The sequence below is a fragment of the Lepisosteus oculatus genome, chromosome 19 (assembly GCF_040954835.1).
Source record: "Lepisosteus oculatus isolate fLepOcu1 chromosome 19, fLepOcu1.hap2, whole genome shotgun sequence".
Classification (NCBI taxonomy): Eukaryota; Metazoa; Chordata; class Actinopteri; order Semionotiformes; family Lepisosteidae; genus Lepisosteus; species Lepisosteus oculatus.
This window is the reverse complement of record NC_090714.1, coordinates 10,763,369-10,781,085: the sequence shown is the minus strand read 5'-3', so window position 1 is coordinate 10,781,085 and position 17,717 is coordinate 10,763,369. Positions and strand designations below refer to the sequence as shown.

The 17,717-nt window shown below is 40.9% G+C and overlaps 1 long non-coding RNA gene across 5 annotated transcripts in view; it reads left to right on the top strand.

Moving 5' to 3' along the window:
* Nucleotides 1-234: 234 nt before the first annotated feature.
* The window catches only part of LOC138224266 (uncharacterized), a 55,117-nt gene continuing 37,634 nt past the window's right edge, over nt 235-17,717 (top strand). The window contains exons 1-5 of one of the 5 annotated variants that reach the window (XR_011182682.1): nt 239-325; nt 996-1,077; nt 8,827-8,950; nt 12,290-12,452; nt 13,897-15,778. This is a non-coding gene — a long non-coding RNA (uncharacterized lncRNA). Of the gene's footprint in view, nt 326-995; nt 1,078-5,040; nt 5,196-5,830; nt 6,125-8,826; nt 8,951-12,289; nt 12,453-13,896; nt 15,779-17,717 lie in introns of those variants that run through there. The other 4 variants (XR_011182680.1, XR_011182679.1, XR_011182683.1 and 1 more) reach the window with 4 other exon arrangements.

Here is a 17,717-nt window from a genome sequence, read left to right as displayed (position 1 = left end):
TGTCTGTGACCGCAACTCCCCAAGACATTGAGCACAATTAGCTGAGCACATCCAAACGAGAGGCGGTAGCAGGCGGTAGGACAGAGCTTTCTCGCCTGCCAGCGGCACAGCGACCCCTGCAGTCTTCCCTCTGGCAGGATTGCATTGCTGTAGGACAGGGTCGTCCGTCTCTTCCAATCGGTGTTGCACCTCCAGCAGGGAGTTGTTAAAAGTAGAGGCAGGTGGGCGGGTCAGAGAAGTTTGATCGCATTTCTTCATTCTTCCACGCGTGAGGGAGCGGCATGGTGAGACGCGGAAAAAAAAACAGCTGGAGATTGTATACCGGGTGGGTATGAGACAAATAATTGGCAATTCTGTTTTACGACCTGCACTGTAGGCTTGCTTTATAAAAATACTCTCCGTTATACTTTCGTACCACTTTTCTCACAGTCAATGTCAGAGGAGGTGAAGCCTGTTTCACGTCAGTAGAAATTGCTTTTGCAAAGCACAAAAACAATTGATGCTGTGGCTTATAACAAGAAACAAAGGGGCGAATGCTATTCTACCAGAGGAATAAAGCCAGGAGTTATGTTATGTTTTTGCATAGAGTGAAAGCTAATTGCGGAGCATTATTTTCTTTCATCTTGTGAAAATGGCCTTAACTATTCATTCTGGAGCAGGCACTGTTCGTTGCTGGATTTCTTTACTGTGTGTTTTGTACCTGTTATGCCTCACACCATGGTAAATATTTATGAGGCTCTTCATACTGTGTTTTATTGTTTTGAAGTGTATTGTCCTCTTCCTCAACTGCACTTAAAGAAAGCTGGAGCAATTTTTTTTTCTTTTTTTTTGAGTGGCCCTGAAAAGTAGGCCCAGCTTTTCACAACCAGACAGCTGGATGTCATTTTGACTTGGAAGGAGGGACAGGTCTCAAACTAATCAGGGGGCTGTGAAAGTGGTCTGTCAGGGACAGTGGGACTGTTATTTATGAGTTAATGCATTGTCATTTGTTCAAGGTGTTGGTGCATTAAGGTAGAAGCCATAACAATGATGGATGAGATGTACCTAGACTGGCACTGCAATGGCAGGCCACATGATGTAAGTCAATAGAATCCCCTTAGTTGAAAAGAGCATAATGTCAGCCTGCTATTGTAGGCTGACCATAAAGGATGGTTTATTCAAATGTGTATGAAGGTTTTGATCTCTTACCCTCTCTTAACATAAATTCAGATGGGTTGCATGTTGAAGTAACTAAACATTACCAGCCTTGATTGTTCTGAATACAGGAGTGCTATAATGTACTCGCTTCATGTAAGTGAAAAAGCATAAAATATACAATCAGAAGACCCATTCAGAATCAGAAGTTCCCTTTATGTGGAACATACGCAACACAATGTCACAGCACTTTTAAAATAAAAATTCTGGCATCCAAGAAAAAAAACACGTGGTCACTTTTTTGCTCTTTAAAAAGTGCAACGATAGTGTCTAGCCTTTTTAAAAGCATAGTTCTGATTTCTTTTGAGATCCGATTTCACAGCTGTTCAGAAAACTGCAGAAGACAGTTCTTATTGTTTGTGTGGATCAAGAGCAGTAGGGCCACCAGTTTGATATGGTTCTTCAGTCAGATTTTTCAATCAAAGTTTCAACTCTACCTAACTGAAACTGACCCTTTTTAAAAAAATAGAACACGTTTCCCCAGTTAAAATGTTTCCTGTGAGATAAAACATTTTAAATTTGAATTCAATGACGGTTTGAATATCAGCAGAGTTCCATGTTTCATCTGATGGAGAATCTTAATTTTAGAAGAAACTGCAGTCCATATTGTGAATGTTCTGAACAATACACTTGATACGTTTGAATATTTTTCTCAACCTAATGAGCAATGGAGCAACACCAGAGCAATTCTGACTGAATATCTAAAAAGCCTGATCATTTTACAGTTTTGATACTGTACATCTCTGTTCAAGATCTGTCTGATCCTGTTTGCCTTTTACTTCAGCATGACATGCTTTTCTATTGAACTCTGTGGCAAGTGTCAGGATTGAATTATAGTAATGTGCTTTAACACATGTCAAAAGCTTTTTCAGTCAAGATGCATATTGATTCTTGGATGTTGGGCTTTAGGAAAAAGAGCAAGCAGAGATGTAGATGCAAGCAGAGATTTTAAGTGGCTACTAAGCTGCATTAATACTTAAGGCACTAAGCACTCAAAAGCAGTGTTTGTATATTTAGAGAAACATTAAAGAAATAGGTTTTAGGTCAGTTTATTAACTATTTTATCTGATCTGGTCTTGGTCTATCCAGTGGAATCAGCATCAAAAACCTGGCTGGACAAATTACGCTCAACACCCACCACCCTTTGAGTAAAGAAGTGCTGCTTCTTCTCAGTCTGAAATGCAAGGTCTTAATTTTTGTCCCCAGGTGCTTATTTTGTTGTCAATCCTGAAGCCCAATCCAATAGCTTTAGATGAACTCAGTCAATACTTTCCAGGATCTCTGATATCCATATCGGATCCCCTCTCAGTCTAATCTATTTGAAATTTAAAAGGTAAATGTATTTTAGCTTGCCAGTGTGTGACACATTTTAGGCCAAAAATTCTATTTAGAAACAAGAGCCCTTTTTGAGAAAACGACCAAGTCTCCTTTTTCTTTAGGAAGATTCCAACATTAAAGATCCAAGATAACCAGCTCAAACATGGGGAAGCTACACCTTGGATCTTGCTTCCTTATTTTGCCTTCATATGTGCATCGCTGCAATTTTACTTTAAACTTTGTACAATTTAGATTTCCCTTCTCTCTGTCTGTCCTGAATGCCTCACTCTCAGTTTTCTCAAGGGTGTTATTCTCTCCAAATGATCTTCATAAACCACCACTTAGACGCCAGAGATCTGTAAACTACCCTCAAGTGCCTCAGCCCAAGATTGAGTATTTTGCCCTTAGTGTTTAGGACACAGAGCACTCTACAGTGTTGACATCATCTACCTCTACTGCAAGGACTGGGTTGAAGCTTTCAAGGTCAAGCTTGAGCATTTTACCCTCGATGTAGAGGACACCAGCGTCAGCTTTGCTGGGGGCAAGCAAGGGACGGCTACGTTGAGGACACCTATTGTGACAGATCGTACCCTTGCCAGCGCAGTCCCAAGGGTCAGCATGAACAAAAACCCAGAAAGGCAGAGAGGAGTGAAATCCAGGAGCGTTTGTTTGCCTGTTTAGGCCAAACAGGAAGTATCAGAAAGTCTGCTTTCAGAACCTCCGGGGTAGTTCTTTTGGGGTGTCTTTTGCCTGGGGAACCCCTGCCTCAATTCAAAGACCTAAGCTGATTTGACTTCAAGCCTGGCTCCAGGGATCCACCATCTCAGCTATCAGTATGACCCCTGTGTGCCCTAAGAATGCTTCATGTCAGAGTCTTTCCCCTGCACAGCACACGGGCCACCTCTCCCTCAGAGGGACGAGAGATTCAGACTGTATTCACACACTGGCTACAGTTCATGTGCCACTATGGCCAGGCAGTGGGTCAGACGCAAGCTGCTTTGACTGCAGACGGCTTCATGGCAGCCTCCCTCTGCTCTTCAGCCAGGCACAGGGCTCCCTCTCCTGCCCCTGAGTTCCACAGGGCAACTTCGGGCCCACAATGCAACTTACAGGGGCCAGCTCCACATCACAGGCCAAAGCCACTCTCCCGGACGATGGCAGTGTTGCACAAATGGGTGATTTTTTTCAATGTCTTGGAAGGATATTGTCTTTAAATCTGTAGGAACTCTACTACGTGGTCTGCCTTTTAACTCTAAAGAGAGAAGCTCAAACACTTCTTGGGTCGGGGAATATTTTTCAAGGTAGCAACTGGAACCTTCAGAACTCAAAAATGTATTGCCGTGAAACATCATACTGTTGATCTTCTCAGTTCTACAGACCGTAACAGAACACCCCTTTGTGCCCCTGCACACCACGACTGTGTGGTTCACAGCTTTGATTACAGGGAGGCCCAACCCAGCCTTCATACCAAAATCTCCATCACTGTTACAGCCAGTTGTCCCCCCAGCCTTTCAACTAGAACAGGCGGTCATGGATCTAGCCCTGCTCCTGCATCTGCTCTGCCTTGTCTGTGCTGTGGATTACATCTGAGACACGGCTCCATTTCGTTCCTACTACTCCTTAGTCGTCACCTTGGAAGTAAAACATCAGAATATGATCTCTCTAAAACGGCACCTGGCATACTGGGTCACAGATAACGTGTCTATTTGACACTCAATTGCATCTCTGTCCTCCAGAACCCCTCTGGCCACCTCCTGGGTCCTATTCTAAGGTCCTCCCTTAGTGGACATCTGCATCTGCTTAGTGGACAGTCGTGTGGTTCTCTCCATCCATGTTTCCCAACTTTTACAGCCTGAATGTGCCATACACCTCAGACCTTTCTTTTGAAAGCACTCCTAAGAGTAGCCACCTCCCAAGTGACTATAATCAATGCTGCTGGTCATGTGCTGGTGATTGTATTGAAAAGGAACGATAGGCTATCTGTCTTCCTTGGTTCCCTGAAAAGCAATGCAATCATCAATGTTTTTGCAGACCGATCAGCTGAACTACCTGTCCTTATGCAGCAACGGCACAGAAGAGCTCGTGCCATCCCAACTTGGAGAAAGGGCAGACCTTTTGGGATGATGTGCCTTTGGAGCTAATTTGATCAAATGTGTCAGTATGATATCACTGACCAGTTGATTCTCCGTCAGTGATGACTACATTTCTTTTCATGGAGGAAAACGTGCAAAGACAACCTATCATTTCTCTGAGGAGAGGGAACAATACAGAAAAGGGTACAATTCTTGGCTTCACTTTCTGTCTGGTGTTAGAACACATGCATTATGGCTCAACCATGTCTAGTCTTTTCTGTGTTTTAAAGTTATATTTAGCCATTTTGAAATCGCAATCCCATCACCACTGCCTTGACTCTGTCCCCTCTGTCATGCCCTTGTTACGGCTGCACAGACTAAAATAACATTTTTATTTTTGATTTGGTTCAAAAGCCAGCTGATGCCTTAAATCCTCTCTCATTCCAGACAAACAGCACATGCACTGTAACAGGCAAAGGGCAGACAGAGCTGGTGGAAGGATTTAACAGCTAAAGAGTGAGCTAAAAATGAAAACTTTAATGTCAGTGTGTTTTTTTTAATGTAATAAAGAAGGGAGACCCCAAACAGCTAGCCACTGAGTGGAGTTCAAAGGTATGTATGGTGCTGGTGGATAATTCAAGTCATTAAAAAAAACTGTATCTTACATTTTCCAGCATTTTAAATTTTGCCAAATGTGAAGGACAGTACAGTGACAGACTTTATGATGTACTATTAATGGAGTAACAGTCAAAAGTGCTTTTATCTGTACAAAAGCATGAAAACTTAGCTCGTATGTTGCCAACAGGGCACTTTTGTATAAGCCTATCAGCAGTTTTCATCCAGAGTCTTTTGAAAATGCTTGAGTACGTTAGAATGTGTCTAAAAATGTACATATGAGCATGTATTGCTGCAGAAGCAAAGTCACATTTGAGTTTATTGAACTCTCATTCTTCCTGGCAGGTGACAGTTGCAATTAAACTGTAAGGGAATTTAACTTTTAAGCTATTAAAATAATGTAGAATCATATTAGTTTCAAATTTACCTAAATGTAAGTTTGGCCATGAGTTCCTACTTCATCCTTCCTCCACTGTCTCCGATGGATAGATGACCCTTGTATGTGATAGATCAACAAGGTATTGCGTATTAATGCAAAAGGGAAAAATGTCTTTTGTTCTTGCCACTTTTGTTCTCAGACTCTTTTTTTCTGTGTGGCAGTCAAAGGGTTAAACTGCTATTCTCCATTATGAGCAAACAAACACTCTGATGGGGGTCCATCAATTTCTAGCCCTCCTGATATTGCTTTTCAGCTCTCCGAGAGGGAAGTTGTTGACCCCAAAAATATACAGCAATAATGCCTGCGATTCTAATAGAAGACACTAAATGCTTTTGAATGCTGGTGGGTTTTTTTTTTTGTTCATTTGGAGAAGTTATAAACCGCCTGGTGATTTTTTTACTCCAGATAAAGGAAGAATCATGCAATTACACCTTATGCTAGCATCACCACAAAAGGATATTTTGTCTCAGTGGAGTGCTCAAATCAGGTAAAAATAAATATATATTTACTGTATCAGTAACTGCATACGGACAGGAGAGAAGAAGCTCTTACACGAAGAAGATTAACGTTAGCCAGGGTTCTAAAATGAATCCTGATATTTTAAAATCTTAGAACAGCGCATGTTTTATTGATATGAGGAATTGAGCATTCTTGGACAAATATACTCTTGGCAGAAGACGGTGATTTCTGTTCTTTTTTGTATTACACCATTTTTAAGCGTGGTATTTTTTACACGAAGAGGCCACAAGGTGGGGCCCTTCGTTAGCGGTATACTGTACTTCGTATCCACGTTCACTTGGTAATGTTTGCGTGTGTGTGGGCACATTTTTTTGCGCAATGTGGGGACAAAACCTGAGAAAGTGCCCCTACAAATATAGTAACGAATCTCAAACAGATGGCGTGGGAATGTCCAGACTTTTTATAAACCAAATGGCATCTTCTAAATCTGAACTTTCCAGAAATGTATTTGTTTTGGATCTATATTCTCGAATGTCTTTTTAGTAGTGTAGAAAAATGAATAAAAATAGAGTCAATGGAATAATAACCCCTTCTGCAGAGGAATTTTTTTAATTTTTACTTTGTCACATGTATCATGCTGTGTGTATATCTGTGCCAGCTGCTGTATATAAAATCCTTTAGAGCAATAGATACTGGTTTTGAATCATAATCATATTTATAGGAATATTGAGTGGACTGACTCATAGCTTGACAGCCAGGTAAACATCTGTACTGTGCATAAAGAGAAAGAGTGAGACACGGACTAATAAAGCAGGGAAGGGTCTGGTGCATATTCATATTTATTCCACAAGGAAAAATGACATCCAAGAACCAAACGCTTTATGCATGGTTGAGTAGATTTAGTACTGGCTCAACCCGTATGGTTAAGGGACAGCTCCCAGGACACAGTATGGGGGACTAGGACCCCCATGAAGAGTGAGGAGGGGCAACTGCAGAGGTAGAGATGGGGTGCATGCAACAGTATTGCTTTTGAATTAGAACAACGGGTTGACATTGGCTTTATCGGTCAGTATCCCTCTCAAACCTCAGTTAAGAACTTCCTAGAGTGCATATTTTAATTTCATAGACTTAATTAGAGTGTTGGGCTGGCAGGGAACATACCTATTGAAGAGGTACCTTGAGTGGAAACAAATCGCAAGTATGCTCACTTAGCCTAATGGTAAGCGAGCTTGCTTTGGGGCGTTTGGGGTATTTTCGTACCCTTTTGTTTTTTGAGCAGGGGCTCATCCTGATTGAAAACTAGCCTTTGCAGCATCCCAGGAGAATGGGTGGAAAAGAGTAACAGCTTGTTCGATAACAATACGCCTGGAGTCTGACTGAATGACTGCTGGGAAGGGCTTGTGGGACTGTGACAAAGGGAATTAAACTGTTTTCTCTAATTAGACAAGAGCATAAAACTGATGGTCCTATTATGCTGCACCTTTTTTAGCGTACATAAAAATGAAATATATATTGTTTTCTTTTTCAGAAAATGCAGGAAGCTTTGCAAATCACTCTTAAATTAAAGGATTAAGAGTCATTTCCTTCTCTCCTAGATTATGATAAGATGTGTTTTTTTTTCCTTAAAAATGCTTTTGAAAGAATGCTGAATTTCAGTCAGGCAGGACTTTTCTGTTGTTATATTTAAAATATACAAAATAATCCTTGAATCATTTTATAACTTCAGCGGAAGGCTTCTGTTTCAGGGTAAGGATTTAGATTATGGTGGATGGTAAGAGGCCAAGGGGGTCAAGGTGACCTCTGTTTTATAATGGAATGTTTAAGGGCTTTACATATAGAATTTAATTTTAATAGAAGTGGTTATTGTTACACATTGGGTCTCATTTTCTTCAAATTAGATCAAACAGGAATGGGGACAAAAGTATAGCACTTCATTGCAGTTGATGAATGGCAGCCCCTGATGCACTGAACCCCACTGTCATTGAAACTGCCGACAGCGTGGTTAACATTTTTCAGTGATGACGCTGCTGTGCAGGGTTCTATTTCGGAAAAAGTTTCTTGCCCTGTTGAAAAATCTTGTAGACCTTGAACTTTGCTGGACCTCGGTTTGTAGATGTTGGTTCAGCTGAGGTTTTTTTTTCGGAAAAGCACCTTGGAAGATTTAATGGTGATAGACGGATCAGTACATTTGTGTGTTTGGTTCTGATTGATGCTGAATGCAGTAGAACAGGCAGAGTACCACTCTGTGTTCAACTCTTTGCTTCCTTCACTGTACAACACATCTCTGAGGGAATGTATGTTTCAAAACAAGAAAACAACAACAGTTTTGCTAATAGTGAAAAATTGAATCCGACTGGTTGAAGAGCAGAGACAAAAGTGCCTAGTAAAAAGCCTGTCACAGGATGTTGCTTTGTAATGGATACAGTTTCCCCTCATTAAAAAGTAAAGCTTTTCCATTAAAATGTTTTTTTCCTGACTTTATAAATAAGTCCCCTTGTTATTTTTTTAAAAATTTTGTCACAGTTTGGACACTATAAGAAGCTTTTATGGGCCTTTACTTTTAATGGATTTACTCAAAATTGTGCCGGCCTTTTAACCACAGAATTATAAACATACTTAATTATGTTTTCAAAAGGCAGGGTTTCCATTCCAGAGCGATGCAGCCTGATCCCCCACAGTCACTCTCTCAGCCCAGATTTCTTTTACTTCCTGGGGTTTTTTTTTTCTAAGAAACCTCTCATGACAACGCTGTCTTCTGACTCGAGCGTAAACTACTGCAAGAGGGTTAAGCATGGAGATGGGAGAAAGACGGGCCTGTTTTATTGGAACCATAAACCTGCTGACGTCACTTCTGGTAAGTCAGCTTTCACTGAAAGACTTTTATGAATCAAAGTAGCGCTGAATTCCTTGCAGGTCAGGCTCCACAGAAGGACTAATGTGGATTTTATTCATTCATCTATTTTTTTAGCTGCTTTATCCGGTACAGGGTCACAGGGGAAACCAGAGCCTATCCTGCCTTGGGCACAAGGCAGCATACACCCTGGATGGGAAGCCGGCACTTCGCAGTACACACACAGACACGCTCACACACTCGCAACAGGGCCTGTTTTTAAAGAAGCCAATCAGCTTTCCGGCAGGAAACCCACGCAAACGTGTGGGGAACATACAAACTCCACGCAGACAGCACCCCAGGAGTTCAACCCAGGGCCTCAGTGGTGCTACCATGCCACTCCATGGGTTTTATTTAGCTAATAAAAGTGTCTTGCTCACTCAAAAATGCTGGACGTTTCCCCATCAACAAGCCATCTGTCACATACAAGCAGTGGCCACATATGTTGTAGTTTGATCCTTGCCCTTCCTGGAACCTAAATGATGATCACATTAGTACTAAAAGAACAGTTTACTCAATGTGCATTTTGCTACACCGTCATTCACATTGGTTTGTTATTCTTGCTTCTGTGTTCAGACACTGTACTCACAGGAAAAGAAAAACTGCATAGTCTTCTCAGGGTAGATGTCAACAAGTATGGAAGGGGGCACAAATGTGTACTGCAACAATGCCGACTAGTTCCCTTTTATTTTCATTTACTTTCCTTTTTTGTGTATGTATTCCCTTGCGCAATGTCCATTAGTGAAAGAAGTACCCCATTAAACTCCGCCGCTGCACTGTAAGACTGAATCACAAACTGACCCTTTGAGGTCGGTTTCTCCTTTCAGTTAAGATATTTGTATTAACGTCATGTTCTTCTTTTGTGTATCTCCAAGGAACCTGTCTTACACTGTGGCAATAAACAAGGTATCCCTAAGCTTAGTGCTGGAGGTCACCTGTGTCTGTGGGTTTTCAGTTCAACAGGGTTCTTACCAGCCTGAATCAGATCATCATTCGTTTAATTGGACCAGTTTAACTGCTTCTCCCAGCTCTTCGGGTGATGCTGTTTTAAAGAGATCTGGAAAAGCTGCACACACCAGCTTTAACAACAAGAACTGGGGAACCCTGCTGTGAATGTTAATGTTAATTGATTCCCAAAAGGATCAAACCGGAGTTTTCCACCCAAACACTTAGTCCTGTATTTTCAAACTTCAAGGAAGGGAGTCATTTCAAAGCTGGTTCAAATGCTAGGAGGGATTTTTACCCAATTCATCTGATGTTGATAATATGATAGAAGATTCAAATACCATGTAATATTTAATTCTAACAAACCCGTTTCATACATAAAGACTATGTAAAGCAATTATTTTGTTGTGCATTGGGATGGTGTTATGTGGCTGAAATAAACTTACCAAACACTCCTAAAAGAATTATTACTATTAACACAGTGCAACCAAGATAAAGGATACATTTCTTTGTGTTTGACCTTCAATCCTTTTTCAGCTTGTCTCAATGAAGATTCCTGTTAGTCTAAATCAGACCAAGCCTGTGTATTCTGTGGCCAGCAGAGCTCTGACTTCCAGGGTGAGGGTGGAAAGGGTTTCTAAATTAGCTTCCACACCACACATGAAAGTGTCACATGTTCTTTTTGTACTTTTTATTGTTTCACGGTCAAATTTGTTTTTAAGCACTCCTGCCAGATAACATTCAGTTGGGATACAATGCTGTACACAGGGCAACAGAGGCCCAGGTCAAGAAAAGAAGTCATGTTCTTGTGACTACACAAAAAAAAAATGTGTTGCTTGCTTGCTAAGAGGAGTTCAGAACCTTGGGAACAACAACACTAAATGTTGTAACAACAGTTTTGGGTCATCTGCATTATATTTAGTTGTTTAACTCATCAGTTTCAATTCCCTCAATTTTAACTTCCCGTAGGGAGGTATGTGAAATAATGGGTCAGTTTATTTTAATACACTGTGAAAAATTAATTCCTCATAGATTTTTTTCGTCCTTTTACCCAGAGCATGAAAATTGTCTAAAAATACCACCCCCTCTCTCCCTACCTTCCCCGTTGCTCACTGGCCTGTTTTATGAAACCTGGGGGAAAGGAGAATGACCCAAATTTCAGACTTTATCTCCATGAAAAATAACAGAGCCAGATACAGGAGAATTGGGGACATTTCTGCCTTTCAGGCTGGGGAGAGAAAATTAGATGCCACGTAGTTACAGCCTCCAACACTTTCTTAACTTCTAAACAAGCAAATTAAACTAAAACTACATATTTTTTAATTTAAAAATTTTATTAGACATATCTTCAATAAACTGATGACATTTAAGTTTCTGTGCTTTTCATGCCTTGGAATGAAGGAGAGAGCTGGCAATCAAAATGTTCAGTCCATCACGTGTGTTTAGTTGCATGAAGTAAGGTGATCCACAAATCTCATTCAGCTGTTTCTTGAAAGAAGAAAGGATATCCCATGACTCCCATGAAATGTCCATTCTGTGCATCATTTAACATATACTGTACTCCCCCAAACGTTCTACTTGTGTCCTATGGTTGATGTTCACTGTTGATTCTGAGAAACCTGCAGTTTACTACTAGGGATGTCTGACTAATTGAATCTTTCACCTGTTAAATCTGTACACTCTTTTCTTCTTTAAACAGTTCTTAGTCCAAGAGCTAGTATTACCTTTAATTTCTACCTCCTTCCATTGAAGAAATACTCTTTAATGAGGATTTTTATCAGAAGCAAAAAATGAAAATCTAAAAAATACATCCTATTATATGATCTTTGTTACTACTGTACATTATTGCTTATTCGCAGAACTATAACATATTAAACAACACCTACCTTTTCTCAATTCACACTGACTATTGTCTAGAATCTTATTGCAATGCAGATGATCATCAAGTTAAGGTTTAATTATTGCTTCTTTTACTTATTGTGTAAAAGAAACAAAACTTGTTGGTGAGTAATTGGTTTCTTTGGTTTTGTAATACCATTTTATGGGTGGGCTATGCATTAGCAATTTTCTAGTCAGTGGATGTTACCATTGTCTTGAGTGACTTGGAAACGTTCTGTTAATGGCCTATGAATGACAACTCTTGTGTTAATGGTCTATGAATGACAACTCGTGTTTCCTTTAGTACAATCAGTAGAATATCATGGGGCCTTGAAGATTTGTTAAGTGCTTCTAATATTTGTAACACCTCTTCCTGTTACACTAATACAATTTAAAATAGAAACACTTAATTCTTTTCTGTTCTTCTGGTTTTGTGGTGCATAAAAAACGTTCATTCATTAATTTCTTTAATTATTTTAGATTCTAATATTTGGCAAGGTGATGCAGTGATTAGCATTTCTGCCCTGCAGTGCCGGAGCCCTGGTGTCAGTTTCAGACCTGGGGTGCTGTTTCCATGGAGATTGTATGTTCTCCCTGTGTTCATGTGGCTTTCATCTGGGTGCTGTGGTGCACAGACATGCTGGTAAGTTACTTGGCTTCTGGGAAAACCGGCCCTGGTGTGAATGTGTGCCCTTGCAATGAACTGGCGTCCCATCCAGAGTGTATCCTGCCTTGCACCCGTTGCTTGCTGGAATAGGCTCCAGCTCCCCCGTGGCTCTGAATTGGGTGACATTAGCTGGTTAAAAAATGGTTGAAGGGATTTACAGAATCATTGGGGCCACTACTTTCTTGTGTTTAATTTACTTCCTCTAGGGATGACTCTGTTCTGTACTTCAGGCTTGATAACCTTAAACTTTTACCAACCTTCCTCTGTTGATTCCTTATCTATTCAACCCCTTCTCCGAAGCGATTTCTCATTCCTTCACAGTCTGAAATCATTATTCTTTTTTCTTTGGACTCTACACCTTTGGTCGAGTGTGGGACAATTATGATCACAGGTCCCCAATGTTTCTCTCGGTTGTTTTCCTCACTTTACGTTGATTATCTGAAAAGATACAAGATTTCCCTCTTGTGGGTGTTCTGAAAAACTGTGTAAGAAAGTTTGAAAACTCTTATCGTTTTTCCCAAACTGTATTCGGAAAATTAAAATCGCCCATTAGAACCACTTCTTCTTTTACATATACATTCCTGAATTCATTATATAAGCTGGCTGTGTAGGTGATATCTCCTGCTGGTGGTCTGTAGCATGCTCCTAACAATGTGCCTTCTGAATGTGTTTTTGAAAGTCAGCCCCATATAGATTGTGAGAACCTTAAAGGTCTTCTGTGTAGTCTAGAGTTATATTTACACCCCCACTCCGCTGTATATGCTAAAAGTGCTTTCTTCACCATGGCTCTCTTTTGGTAATTTTTCTGTGATTCTGATTACATCATCTCAACTGCTAGTTGATGTGATGAAAGGTATATGGACTTTAATTTCCTGCTTCTATGACACGTGTTTTTTTCTTTCCAACTCCACTCCCTTTGTCTTTTTCTTGTAGTTTTTTTTTCCCATGCTAGTTGAATTTGTTTGGAATTTCTCTGCAAAGCCTTGAACCAAGCCTTGCCTACTGCCCACCTTCCTCATCCTGCTCAGTATCTGTGCAGATAATCTGGGCCATGGATAGCTTTCCAGTGGCCAAGGAAACTGAAGCTTTCCTCAGCTCAGCATGTGCTCAGCTGTGTGATGTGTTTATGGATTAACATTTGCAGCTCATCATCTTTGTGTGGTGCAGGCAGTGGCTTGAGCAAAAAACACTGTTTTGACCCTCTGTTTCTTCAAGGTCTTTGAATTTGTCTCTTATGGAAAGTGAGCTGTTTATGGCATGGTTTTGTTTGTCCCAACATGAGCTAACACAACGCATCTCCGTACTAGGAGCCAGTCTGCTCTTTGGACCACACTGACACATCTAATTAGTAAGCTCTTTTCGACAGTGTATTGCTGCCTGTAATGTAAAAATGAATCCGTTTTGTCTTGTTTCCACACAGTCTCCCCAGAAAGCCCTCCTCACAGGAGCCATCCTCAGAACATGCGTGTCTTGTGTATGGCAAAGGAGTGGTGACCAACACGAAGGTCATGAGGACGTCCTGCTGCCCGCTGTGGCTGTGCCCATGGCATTCGGCAGCCTGATTACAAGCAGCGTAAGGAGTTGACAAGCGCCACTTAGTTACAGTTGGATTATGCACGACAGCTAATCCCTGAAGATATGAGCCCTGCAATTAGATAATGTGTTAGTTGCATTAAAAATAGAAGAGGAGTTAAAACCTATGGGGTTTTTGTAGCATCTCATGTTGTGAAGTGAATGCTAATTATCAGAACTTTATTGAGCTAGCTGATAATAACTAATTAGTATGGGCCTAAAGAGTGGGTGGCATAGTGGGCAATGGTTATGATTGCTGCCTTTCAGCACTGAGGCCCTGGGTTCAATTCTGGACCTGGGGGCTGTAGGTGTGGAGTTTGCATGTTCTCCCTGTGTTCACTGTGTGGGTTTTGTCTCGGCTTCAGTTTCCTCCCACAGTCCCACAGAAAATGATGGATGTCTACAGAATGTATGGCAGTCTAACGAGTTAAAAAATAATCGGATGAAAGAGATTAATCCATCCTTTAAGATTCTTTAGAACCGGAAAAAAACAGCAGGACAGTATCCCAACAGTGAATCTGACACTTTTCAATCATTTAAAAATGCAACAGCTTATCCTGCATTTGTTATATGGGCAGAGGCTTTTTTTTTATATAAAAAGGAGAGGCGAACAAGATTCTTTTTCAGTTTAAGTGTTTTGGTCATGTTTAGGCAAACACACAAGCGAAAAATAGAAAATGTTTGGTATATTTTAAAATAATCACGTTAACCATGGGAAACGTTTGGCTAAACTCATCAGCCTTTTGCCTTTGAAAAATGATTGCTTTCAAAATTATGTTTTACATATGCTGCATTGGGCTTTTTTAAAAAAAAACTGTTGCTGTACTATGCCCAGATGATCCAGTTCTCCGTTCTGGGCTAAAGCAGGCACCCCTACCTTAATAAGGATGAGAGCATGTGAGACGCTAGTCTCAGGTGAGCTAGGCAATATGGCTTTTCTCTTGTGATTCACTGATCTCCGGTCTCCTGAATCACCCTTGAGATAGAAACGAAAGCAGCGCAATGTTAACAGGAAAGTCATGCAAGAATTACAGGCAGTACCTGACGGGTTGATCGCAGCCTCATTCAGCCGTAGATGAGGCACTGCCTCTTTCTTTTCCACTGTCTGAAGTCACGATCCAGCTGAATGGCTGATGATACAGAAGCCCTCTGAACGTTCGTCGGAGCCGCTCAGAGCTTTAAAGCCTGAGCCCCACACGTTCTGAACACCCCTCAAGTTCTGCGGCTGGAGGTTACTTTCCCAACGTCTTCGTATCCTTCAGCTGACTTTGCCTTTCATCAGATGGGCTCTGTAAAGGAAGGGAAAGCACCTGCCTCCTGTAAGGTCACAGATAAAATAGGCGAGAGAATCATACCTAATGAATCAAAATGTTGGATCAGAGGACTTTCAAACGGTGCCTTGGTATCATTTGAAATATATTTTGTGTTGTTTTAATTGGGGGGGATAATCATACTAGGAACTGTTTTTTCAAAGGTTTTGTTGAATTGCCTTCTGTGCATATCTATCCATTAACACCTGTCAGGACAGCGTTTAAAGAGCAAGCGTTTACCTTTTCAGTAGTCAAGGTTAACCGTGCCATGCTGATGAGCACTAACTGAGGGAGAAACAGCTGTCTGCGTCTGCTAAGTTTGACTATTTATATACTGTTTTTAAGTCTGTTTTGAGGGCTCTGTTTTCTAATATTGTTGAATGATGAGCCAATTAATAAAAAGTCAGAGTTTAATACAGATATCTATGTCATTGTAGTCTTGCTATCAGTTTGTGTCTCAGTCATTTTGAAACCGTGGTGTAAATAGATAAAGTTATGTAAGTGGTAGCTTTCCTTTACAGTAGCAGTACTCTATACTCCTTGTTATAGCAGATCTCCTCTTAGCCTTGCAGTGAATACTTATCGATTTATTTAAAGCAAAACCCCATTATTTAAAGCACAAAGAATCAGGTGACCTTTGAGGTGTAGATGCATGTATGGTAATTGTCCACAGTAGCTGCACATCACTTCACGGCTCCCAGTGCAATGTTTGGCCTGCCTACACAACCCTCCTGGACAACCCAAGTGAAAGTAATTTTTATTGCTGTCCTGCTTCACAGGGAAAGGGAGTGTGGGGGGGAACCAGGGTTCATACACGTGTACCACATCTGAAAAACGGCTTGTTTATGTGAACAGTCACTGGTAAGTTTTCAAGATATGCCTTGACCTAGAAAACTTTGCTCCAGTAAGAAAAGTGAAAGAGAATGTTAAAATTTGGCAGTCAAGGCCTTAATGATTAAATAAACTTTGGCCTTTTTGGGTTTTTCTTATTTCACTTTTTTATGGGCTTGTCAGAGGTAGTGGTGCAGAAAGGAACATCTGAATTTAATGAACCGAAAACATTCAGGAGCTGTCAAGGAGCAGACCTGAGCAGAATTAAGATTTTCCCTGGCAGTAGAACAGAAAGGAGACATTCTCCTTTTGCTCTTACAGATACAGAAGGAGTACATCGGACAGTCAGTACACAGGCCTGAGGTCAGCAGTACTTTCCACGAGTATTGATTTAAGAGAAATACCATTGCTGACACCACACTACTGTAACAAGGTATAGTACTTTATCATGTACACGTGCGTAGGTAAAGAATTGCAGTAATTCCCCAAGTTGTTGCATCCAGCCATGCCTTCAGTTTTAAAGACTTATCCCTTTATCCATTCACACACATGATTGAGGAACACTTGCTGTAAGGCAACAGAGGGTTATTAGGGTTAATCTTCTATATATGTTTTTTACTTTGTGGGCAGCAATGAAACATTCTCCGGACACGAATACGAGAACATTAGCTCCTATGGGAAAGCTGACGACATCGTCGAAGTCCGTGTTTCCTTTCATAGGAATGTTTTTTTTTTTTGCCAATGTGACGTTTGAACCATGTATGGAGATGAATGGAAGTCACAGAGGAACACAGCTTAAAACAAAGTATTATTTTAGGTGAATTACATTCGGACGCCGGCTACGTTTCCTTTTGGGGTAGAAAGGTGGGGTTGTAGAAATGAGGTATTCAAGCTGGCAGTGGGTGCTAAATTATTATGGCTGACATACATCACTTTTCACGGCCCCAACAGTGTCTGAACCTGCTGTGCACAGCCACCGAGAACATTAACATTTCCATAGCCTGGGCACAGAAAAAACAGGTGCACAGAAATAGCAGCTACTTCTTGCAAGGTGTAATTTTATCGGCTTACAGACTACTCAACTTCCCGCCGTTCCGCAGCAGAGACCTTTTCGGGAATCATTTTGTGTTAAAACACTTTTCTTTGCAACACTACGTGACAGTGACCTTTTCAGATGCGCTGCCAGAACACTTCTCACAAGGTTGCTTTTTGAACTTAATGGCAGTTGAGCTGGGGAAATCAGGGCTTTACAAAATATCCATGTGCCAGCTGTTAGAAACCTGCACAACAGTTGCCTCCTTTTGTTGTGCCTGGACAGACGTCAATATTGAATGTGGGAAATCAACGTCTCTGGCATCAAAGAGGTCTGAACCTGAACAATAACCTAGGAGTCTGATAAACACAGTGTGTTGGAGTGTGTCTGCATTAGTGTTGGAATGTGGTGTAATTTCAGAATCCTTTGCTGGCTCATAAAAGTCTAATTTAGCGGCAGTATTAAAGATTCTTGTGATCAGGCTGCTAGAAAGAC